This window comes from Vulpes lagopus, chromosome 2 (assembly GCF_018345385.1).
Source record: "Vulpes lagopus strain Blue_001 chromosome 2, ASM1834538v1, whole genome shotgun sequence".
NCBI classification, from domain to species: Eukaryota; Metazoa; Chordata; class Mammalia; order Carnivora; family Canidae; genus Vulpes; species Vulpes lagopus.
Window position 1 is genome coordinate 39,048,300 of NC_054825.1, and position 10,768 is coordinate 39,059,067.

The window sequence follows — 10,768 nt, forward strand, 5'->3', positions numbered from 1 at the left end:
AGAATACATGTGTAGTGTGAAAAAAGCCCTGCACTGGTCAGGGAGAAGATCTGGGTTCAAATTCAGACTCTTCCAGAGCACTCAACCTACTTCAGCTGTAGTTTCCTTCTGAATGTAATGAGGAAAATAAATCAACTTAGAGGTACTGTCAAGATTGAACAAGAGAACTGAAGACAATGATACCAAGTGCTGTATAAATTTAAGATATTACTGTTGGTGAGTGATCATTGAGGACAGGAGCAGCCAAGAAAATCTGGATGTCACAGCTCCTCACCCTGGCCTGGCTCAGGGTAGTGTTTGTGGTGGCTAGCTGGAAAGGATAGATGGAGGTTAAGATGATGAGACCACACAGAAAGGGGCTGCTGGGGAGAGGTAGATTCAACTCTCTAAAAATGACCTAGTGAGGAGCCGCACTGGGATGGGTAAATGAGAAGCCATTCTGGTGATTTCTGATATAGAGTAGAACCTGCTTATCTCAGGAAGCCTCAGGCTCATGAGTGAGATTAGCCCTGCTCAGGAAAGGCCAAATGGAGTTCCTAATAGATGGATCATTTACCTTTCCTTAGTGGATTCTCTCTGTTTCCAAGAGCCTGTCATTTTTCAGTCCCCAAACTTTTTTCCTGCTCTTCAAATGCAAACAGGTCCATTTTAGTTTTTAGATCACTTCCCTATTCAGTGGAGCCCTTGTCAGGTTCTATTCCTGTGAGATCTATGTGAGTATCCCATCTTTCTCTCTGTGATCTCTAGGTCCAAGTGGAGCATCCCTCCCTGACAGAGTGCCATCTTGCTTGGAGTTTGTCTTCTCTATAACAGATGCATTCATTTCCTTCAGCAGACTTGACACTTGAGACTTTTTTTGTGGCTCTGTTTGCAGGAACCAGCATCAATTTGCCTTTCTTAGTTGAGACAGAGATGACATGCTCTTGCTTCCCTATATGTTATCTGTTAAAATTAGTCCTTGTGATTTAGTGCAGACAAACTCATGACTCCACAGGCATCCAATAGGCAGCATTTTCTATGACTGGCTGACTATAACTTCACATTATCAATTCTTTGAAGAGCCACAGAGAGGAACTGCTAGAAATCCCAATTTACCCATTTCTCTGCTTTTTGTTTTTGTTTATGTCTATTAGTCAAGGAAGGTTCATACTTTCTTCAAATGTTTCCCCAACCACAAGCTCTTACCCTTTTGGCCTCCCTGACTCAAGCAGATCTTCTGTAAGTGTTCCACCAGATGAGTACACCAGCACCAACAGGCAGATAATAAGGGGTCTGGATGATGGAGATAAGATATGGGCCTGTAGTGCATCCAGCTTGTCCTCCATGAAGGTTGCTTTATGAACTGAAGTCTTAGCCACATTCCTGTCCTTTGGCTCCAATGAGGTGGTTGTATTCTTGTATTTTATATTGACTTTCCTTTTTCTTCAGTTTAGGAATTGATCCTTGGGTGTGACTACACCAGAGTTTATCAACGTTGACATTGTTAACGTTTGGGCTAGATTATTGCAGGAGCTTTCCTGTGCATCATAGTAAATTTAGCAGTCTCTAACAACTAGGCCTCTAACAACTAGGTGCCAGTAGAATCACTCCAGACAAGAATGTCTCTAGACATTGCCAAATATCCTTGGGACTGAAGAAAGAGCAAAATCATCTCTGGATGAGAACCACTGAGCTACAGCCAACCAGCATCTCTCACTTTTGGAATTTGTGCACTGCTATGCCACTTTCACCACTGACTACTGCCTCCAGCTAACATGAAAGCTTTTGTATGTCAGGTCTAGGACTAAGTACTGCCACAATTCATCTCTGGTTTTCCAGTAACTCTATAAAAGGCTAGGTGATATATCCAGGTTACACAATGAGTGGGATTTATGATTTCAACTAAAGCTCCATGAATCCAGAGCTTATGCACTTACCCACCAAAGTATATTAGAGCCTGTCATGGACTCCACCTTCTGGCACTGTCCATGATTGAGACAAAGGGCTTTGTTAACAAGCTGCTGCAGCTCCTATCCAACCTGACCAGTGGGTCTGGAAGAGCAATCTTTTTGAAAGCGTTTTGAAAGGTAGCAACTGGCCTCAGCAGAACACAAATTTACATACTAATAACTTCTTTCAGAGCTACTAAACTGGTACAGTGATATCTGTCACTTACTTAACAGAGATGAGAGACTTGAGCCATTTCTCCAGACGTGGAGTTCTTAGAGGTCCATCTGGCAGGGGAAGCCATTTATTACAAAGAAAGGGATTCATAAGATTGCAGAAGCCCATCACATTTAATTTTCCACTGCATGAAGCAGATTCTTATCTCTTAAATTTAACTGAAGAGCCTCCTTTCTTGAAGAAAGGAGATTGGAGGGGTTACTTTTCATCAAAAGCCATCAAAATTTGGCCTGTCTCATCTGGGAGGAACAGAGTCCAGAGGCAGGACTAGTCCTTAGTTCTTCACCACCAATTAGAATGAGCCCAGTTAGCCTTCTTAGATGAGAGCTTTACCCATTAGCTAGGCACCATAGCTGGGTCATGTTGGCAGCTCAGCGAGAGAGTGTACCTGGCATTCTCTAGGAAAACATGAGATGAAGAGAGGGTCTGAGCTTTTGAGTTTTGAGGACAGTGTTTCCTTACATTGACCCAATGCCAGATTTGAGGACCAATTCATGATTAGTTTTTGCTTTGTCCTTTGGGAGGGCAGTAAGCAAGCCTCAGGCCTTTTGTGGGCTGGGATTTCTTACATCTGAGTCTGAATCTATTGGTGGTATGATACTGAGTTGATCTGCTGTTGTGTACTCCCACATGCTGCCTTTTCCACCTTCAACACTTGTACTCATGCTATAATAGACTTATGAGAAGAATGAGACCCATTAGAATACTTCATTTTTCTGAATTATAAACTAATCATGGTGATTATGTAGCACCATAAATGTGTGCTTACTAAAACAAAACTGTCATCTCTGTTTCCTGTATTGAAGTGGAAAAACTCAAAGTCCAAATTATAATCCAACCTCCACTCAGATTCCTTGTGATGCCAATTAATCTACCTAGCATAACTTCTGTGTGGGTCTACATGCCAGGAAATACACCACATTCTCCTGCTTCCCTCTGTGCTTGGATAGCTGCTTGAGCTAGTCTAGATGGGGAGGTTTTGAGTTGTTTGGACAGAAACTAGCTCATTATTAAGCTATTGTCTCTCAGCTCCAACCCCAGCTCTGGAATTCTGGGCCTGGAGTTCTGCGAATCATAAATTAACCTTTGCAGATGGATTTCTGTTAGTCTCTGCTCAGACGAGACCCTAGAGAAAGATTGAAACACTAGAGGCAGAAGAGACTTGTTCTGTTTCACTTGCTTCCTGCTTCTGTCAGCATTGCCCTAATGTTGTGTCATTAACTTTGCAGCAGTGATTCGGTCCAATGACAGCAGCTGGCTGCAGTTCTCACACTTGCAGGAGCAGCCTCATTAGCTCCATAGAGACACTGGCATGTGTCAACAAATGTTGCCTACTCAGAGGCTTGAATCCCAGCTCAGTAGGAGCTCTCTCCTCCAAGGTTCCAAGGAAGCAGCACTCACTGAGCAGTGCCTATTCCTCAAAGTCCTGAGTCCTAGCTCTGTGGAGTCTCTCCACACTACAGGAAGACCAAGCTACCCAGAAAGCACACTCCCATCAGAGATCTCTCATCCAGCTCAGTGGACCTCCTTCTCTGGGGTTCTCAGTTACAGAAGCATTAAGCTCTGTCTTGGTTCCCCTAGTCCTAGGAGGTGAAGCTTCCTTCTGAATATGCTGTTTCTGTATCACCTCAGTGTTTGCTTTATGCCCTTATGGTCTTCCAAAACTTGTTTCACCAGTTCCTATATTAAATCTTCTCTGTGAAGTTGTGTAATATGGTTTCTGTTTCCCACTTAGACATTGGTTGATGTAGGCCTCCCTTCAGTGGGTGTTAATGTTGCTGCTGCTGTTGTTATGGTCTCCAGCAGGAGTGCTTCAGGCTCTGATAAATCTAAGCCCTACTCAAGTACATCAATCTCTGTCTCAGACACTTGACAGCAGGTCAAGGGCCAGAACACATTCTGGTCCAGGAGCAAGGAACAAGGTGATATTTATTATAAAAGTTAAGAGTTCTTTCAGGCTTCTTCTTCCAGATCTCAGGATCCTTTTTAAAAAGAGGTCAACATGTTCCTCATTGCACAACTGGGCTGGAAAAGAATCTCTCTGAATGCTCTAGAGAACTTTTTCTCCTGACCCGATTCGTGGTCTCAGAGCAGTGCTTTTATCTTTATTATCTCATCTGGGGATGCATGTCCTTGCTTTTTTTGGTACACTTACCACAGGGGGTAGGGAAAAGGCCTTTATCTCTTCTTCAATCAGAGGTAATTATCTTGGTGTCTTGCTATGTGCATTTTTAGAAGTCCTTTGTGCATTCAAGTCTCCTCCTCATCCTTTCTGGAGGTCTTTCTTAGATCTTGGGATCCAGTTACATGATTACATGTCAATGACCTTAGTTCTTTGGCTAAAGACTGAGGGCCACTGTTATCATATTGCTGGAGGCTAGTTATAGATTTGAAAGGATTTAGAGATTATAATGCAATGTGTATAAACAAAATGAAAATAAGATCAGCTTTTAGGCTATTAATTGGATCAGTATATGTTATAAAACATACATAATTTACTCTTCAAATATATTTTTTTCTGCTGGTATGACTATTTGGCTAGGAACAACCATATCATTATCTCAGTTTTAACTATCTTCTTATAGACTTCCATTCCTTCCTACCCTCTTATCACAAATTATACTGTCCTTATCAATTTCTGCAATACCTCCTGAGGATACAGCAATGAGCAAGATGGGTAAATATTGTCTTACCATGTAGCCAGGAAGGTAGTTTAATAAATAATGAAAACAAAATGTCATCAGGGGTGAAGCATAAACACAGCAAGGGAGCTTCATCTATAGGCCTCCTATAACAAGTGCCATTTAAGCTGAGATCTAAAGGATAAGCAGGAAGTAGAAGGGCTACTTTTGAGTGAGAATGGAGAAAGGAGAGACTATTCTTGGCTTAGATTCTGGCAAAAGTATGGAGCAAGAGTGTTTGTGGCACATAAGAATGGTTGATTCATCTATCTACTCCAGAAACCAATATTGTATATCAAATACCTATAATTCTCTATACCTATAATTCTCCTTTTTGTGGGGTCTTTGTCTAGTTTTGGAATTAAGGTGATGCTGGCCTCATAGAACGAATTTGGAAGTACTCCATCTCTTTCTATCTTTCCAAACAGCTTTAGTAGAATAGGTATGGTTTCTTCTTTAAACGTTTGATAGAATTCCCCAAGGAAGCCATCTGGCCCTGGACTTTTGTGTCTTGGGAGGTTTTTGATGACTGCTTCAATTTCCTCCCTGGTTATTGGCCTCTTCAGGTTTTCTATTTCTTCCTGTTCCAGTTTTGTTAGTTTGTGGTTTTCCAGAAATGCATCCATTTCTTCTAGATTGCCTAATTCATTGGCGTAGAGCTGTTCATAATATGTTTTTAAAATCATTTGTATTTCCTTGGTGTTGGTAGTGCTCTCTCCTTTCTCATTCATGATTTTATTAATCTGAGTCTTCTCTCTCTTCTTTTTATTTTTATTTTTTTTTCTCTCTTCTTTTTAATAAGGCTGGCTGATGGTTTATCTATCTTATTAATTCCTTCAAAGAACCAACTCCTGGTTTTGTTGATCTGTTCCACAGTTCTTCTGGTCTCGATTTCGTTGAGTTCTGCTCGAATCTTTATTAACTCTCTTCTTCTGCTGGGTGTAGGATCTATTTGCTGTTTTTTCTCTAGCTCCTTTGGGTGTGAGGTTAGCTTGTGTATTTGAGTTCTTTCCAGTTTTTGGATGGATGCTTGTATTGCGATGTATTTCCCCCTCAGGACTGCTTTTGCTGCATCCCAAAGATTTTGAACAGTTGTATCTTCATTCTCATTAGTTTCCATGAATCTTTTTAATTTCCTGGTTGACCCTTTCATCTTTTAGCAGGATGGTCCTTAACCTCCACTTGTTTGAAATCCTTCCAAACTTCTTGTGATTTAGTTCTAATTTTAAGGCATTATGGTCTGAGAATATGCAGGGGACAATCCCATTTATTTGGTATTGGTTCAGACCTGATTTGTGATCCAGTATGTGGTCTATTCTGGAGAAAGTTCCATGTGCACTTGAGAAGAATGTGTATTCAGTTGCGTTTGGATGTAAAGTTCTGTAGATATCAGTGAAATCCATCTGGTCCAGTGTATCATTTAAAGCTCTTGTTTCTTTGGAGATGTTGTGCTTAGAAGACCTATTGAGTGTAGAAAGTGCTAGATATATCAAATACCTAAAATTTAAATTAAAATAAATATTTCTGAAAAAAAGAAGTATTGGTCCTAATCTGGACCACTGGTGGGGTAGCCTGGATGTCTCAGCAGTTTAGCACTGCCTTCAGCCCAGGGCCTGATCCTGAAGACCCAGGATCGAGTCCCACATCGGGCTCCTTTGAATGGAGTCTGTTTCTCCCTCTGCCTGTGCCTCTCTCTCTCTCTCTCTCTCTCTCATAAATAAATAAATAAAATCTTTAAAATAAAAAAAATGGTCAGAGTTGACCAAGATGATAACATAGGAGGCTCCTGAACTTCCTTCCTCCCTCAGATGCACTGAAAGTTCAGCCACACATAGTACAATATTCTCTGAAAGAAATCCAGAAACTAGTTTAGGAACTCCTACATATCAAACAAATGAGAAAGTACCCACAGCAAAATGGGTAAAAAAGCTAAGATATACTCTCACCATAAACATTCCCTGTCTCCAGCACAGCACCATTACATGTAGGAGGGAACCTCCAACTTCCAGTTTATTTCTGAGGAATAAAGGATTTGGACAACATTTAATAGCCCAATTTATAAGACTTGCACCCAAGGAATGAGATCCAAAACCTATCTCTGAGAGCCAGTGAAGCTTGCGTCCATGAGACTTATAACACTATAACAAAAAAAGAAGCAGTTCTTAACAGCATATAAGCAGTTGCTGTGGCTATTCCCCTAGGGCCCAGTGCAGAGGAAACAGGCAAAAAGGCCAATCTTCCAGTCTTTTTGTTTTGTTTTGTTTTATATATGGAAATATGTTTTCTTATGATAAAAGCACACAATTTGTTTTTATTGAAGTTCAATTTTCCAAATTATAGTATAACATCCAGTGCTCATCCCTTTAAGTGCCCTCTACAGTGTCTGTCACCCAGTCACCCCAACCCCCTGCCCACCTCCCCTTCCAACCCTTTGTTCATTTCCCAGAGTTAGGAGTCTCTCATGGTTTGTCTCCCTCTCTAATTTTTCCCATTAAATTCCCCTCCTTTCCCTTATAATCACTTTCACTATTTCTTATATTCCCTGTATAAGTGAAACCATATGATGATTGTCCTTCTCCAACTGACTTACTTCACTCAGCATAATATTCTCCAATTCCATCCATGTTGAAGCAAATGATGGGTATTTGTCCTTTCTGACAGATGAGTAACATTCTATATACATTACATCTTCTTTATCCATTCATCTGTCGAAGGACATCATGGCTCCTTCACAGTTTGGCTATTGTGAACATTGCTGCTATAAACATTGGGGTGCAGATGTCCTGGTGTTTCACTGCATATGTATCTTTGGGGGGGCACACAATTTGAGTTATTACTACTATGTAAACAGAATTTGGTTTTCTATATGACTGAAGTCCTCATTCAACCTCCCACTGATGCAATGTTAACATATACATACCTAAATTGTCCTGTAATTAATTTAGACATTGGTTCTATATATCCGCAGAATGTAAAATGTATAACAGAGATAATTTCCTGACATTGTTAAGTTAAAGTTATAACATTTCCCAGCTAAGCCATCAACTAAGACTTAATAAGTCTTTAGATTAGTGGCTGAATTCACCTAGAAGTCTATAACATGAATCACAGCTTATTTGAAGGGTAGTGTCAGGTATCTTTCTTCAGTGGGAGTTCTCCTTACAGTAGTCTACATAGTCACCCAGGAGCTATTATCTTTGGCTCCATACGATGACATCTCAGGTAGAAGGAGACAAGATCTATATGTTGGCATATACTTGGCTTAAAAGCCCCATGTCCCACAAAGGCCAATATCTCTTTAGTGTCTTTTCAAAGTGCAACCTGGAACTTTAAATTTACCCTACTTAGGAATAGGGTTGTTACAGATGTAATTAGTTAAGATGAGTAAGGTGGGTCCTTACTCCAAAATTCTTGGTGTCCTTCTAAGAAGAAGACCAGACATGCAGACATTGAGACATGTAGAATAGACCAGACCAAGAGAGAGAGAAAGACATTGGAGTGTGCCAAAGACTGCCATCTACCACCACAAGCTATAAAAGGGAAGGAAGGATCTTTGAGCTTTCAGAGAAAACATGTCTCTAATGACAACACCTTGATTTCAAACTTCTAGCACCTAGGACTATGAGAAAATAAACTACTGTTGCTTTAAGCCCCCAGTTAATGGCAATTTGTTGTCATTCCTTGCAAACTAGTAGAGTTGACTTCTAAGGTAAGGGAAGCCTCAAATTATGGCATCTCATCAGGTATTAGTTCTTCATATGTAATAGAAGTCAACTGTTTATGGATCACAATTGGCTTTTCATATTTATGAGATCCAGGGGAACAGAACTAGAAAGTAAACACAAAGTCAAATTAACATGCAGAAGAGGCAAGGACTTTGATAATCCTTTACCCACAAACAGGGAAGTATTTGCTAATTTAAACACAAATTGCTCTCATCCTCTTTTACATTTAGAGGAATTAAAGCCTCACAATTACCATGGTTCTCCCTTTTCCACCCGTGGTAATGTTGTTTACTAACACCCCACTTCAGCAGCTTGCAAGGACAAATATATCTTTTACTAATGCACAGGTTTGTAGATTAGCTGGGATTTGATGGGATATGATGGCCATGGCTCTGGCTGAAGATTAGCTCTAGATGTGCTGCACATGTCTTCTCATTCAGGAATATGTGGCCAATTGGTTGATGATCTGATTATAGCAACTTGATGTAGTACAAGAAACTAAGCCAAACCAAACAAATCCATTTAAAGCCTTGGCTTGTATCATGTTTACTAAGATTCTACTAGTGGAGTCCAGTATCGGTGAGATTAGTAAACATACTCAGCCTACTCTAGAGACAAGTACTGCAATGTCACATGGCAAAGGGCATGGATATGTAATTATTACTGGAAAGAAGTCAAGAATTGAGAACAGTATACTGATCACACTTCACAACCCTCTTTTGGTTTTGAAAGGTGAATGCTACCTTGTATTTCCTCTCACTTTGCCCCAAATGAAACCCACGAAGCATAACTGGAAAAAAGATAATTATTTGTATAAGAATATAAGAGATTTCACAGAGGAAGACATAGACATGGCCAACAAGCACATGAGAAAATGCTCCGCATCACTTGCCATCAGGGAAATACAAATCAAAACCACAATGAGGAGGAGGGGCCACATGGCGGAAGAGTAGGATCCCCAAGTCACCTGTCCCCACCAAATTACCTACATAACCTTCAAATCATCCTGAAAATCTACGAATTCGGCCTGATATTTAAAGAGGGAACAGCTGGAATGCAACAGTGAGAAGAGTTCGCGCTTCTATCAAGGTAGGAAGACGGGGGGGGGGGGGAAAGAAATAAAGAAACAAAAGGCCTCCAAGGGGGAGGGGCCCCGCGAGGAGCCGGGCTGAGGCCTGGGCGAGTGTCCCCAGGACAGGAGAGCCCGTCCCGGAGAAGCAGGAGCTGCACCAACCTTCCCGGGCGGAAAGGGGCCCGCAGGGAGTTAGAGCAGGACCCAGGAGGGCGGGGATGCCCTCGGGCTCCCTGGGACACTAACAGATACCTGTGGCGCGCGCAGGAGAGTGCGCCGAGCTCCCTAAGGGCTGCAGCGCGCACAGCTGGACCCGGAGCAGCTCGGAGGGGCTCGGGCGGCGGCTCTGCGGAGGGGGCTGCGGGGCTGGAGCACGAATCCAACAGCGCAGGCCCCGGAGCACAGGGCGCCGGGACACAGCCCAGGATCCGGCCTCCCCCGGGACAGGCAGAGGCCGGGAGGGCCCAGCACAGCAAGAACGCTCCTGCCCTGAGCAGATCAGCGGCCCCGCCCCGGAGCCTCCGGGCCCTGCAGACCAGAGCCCCGGAGTTACTGCGGGAGCTGACTCCAGGGCTCCAGAGCTGCCGCGGCCACTGGGGTTGTTCCTCCTGGGGCCTCACGGGGTAAACAACCCCACTGAGCCCTGCACCAGGCAGGGGCAGAGCAGCTCCCCCAAGTGCTAACACCTGAGAATCAGCACAGCAGGCCCCTCCCCAAGAAGACCAGCTAGACAGACCAGTTCCAGGGGAAGTCAAGGGACTTAAAGTGTACAGAATCAGAAGATACTCCCCTGTGGTGGGTTTTTTTTTGTGTGTGTGTGTGTTTTGATTTCTGTTTGTTTCCCGCCCCCCCCCCTTTCTTTTTCCTTTCTTTTTTTCTTTCTTTTTCGTCTCTTTTTTTTTATTTTTTCTTCCTTTTTTCTTTTTTCTTTTTCTCTTTTCTTTCCTTCTTTCTCTCCTCTCTTTTTCTCCTTTTCCCCAATACAACTTGTTTTTGGCCACTCTGCACTGAGCAAAATAACTAGAAGGAAACCTCACCTCAAAAGAAAGAATCAGAAACAGTCCTCTCTCCCACAGTTACAAAATTTGGATTACAATTCAATGTCAGAAAGCCAATTCCGAAGCACT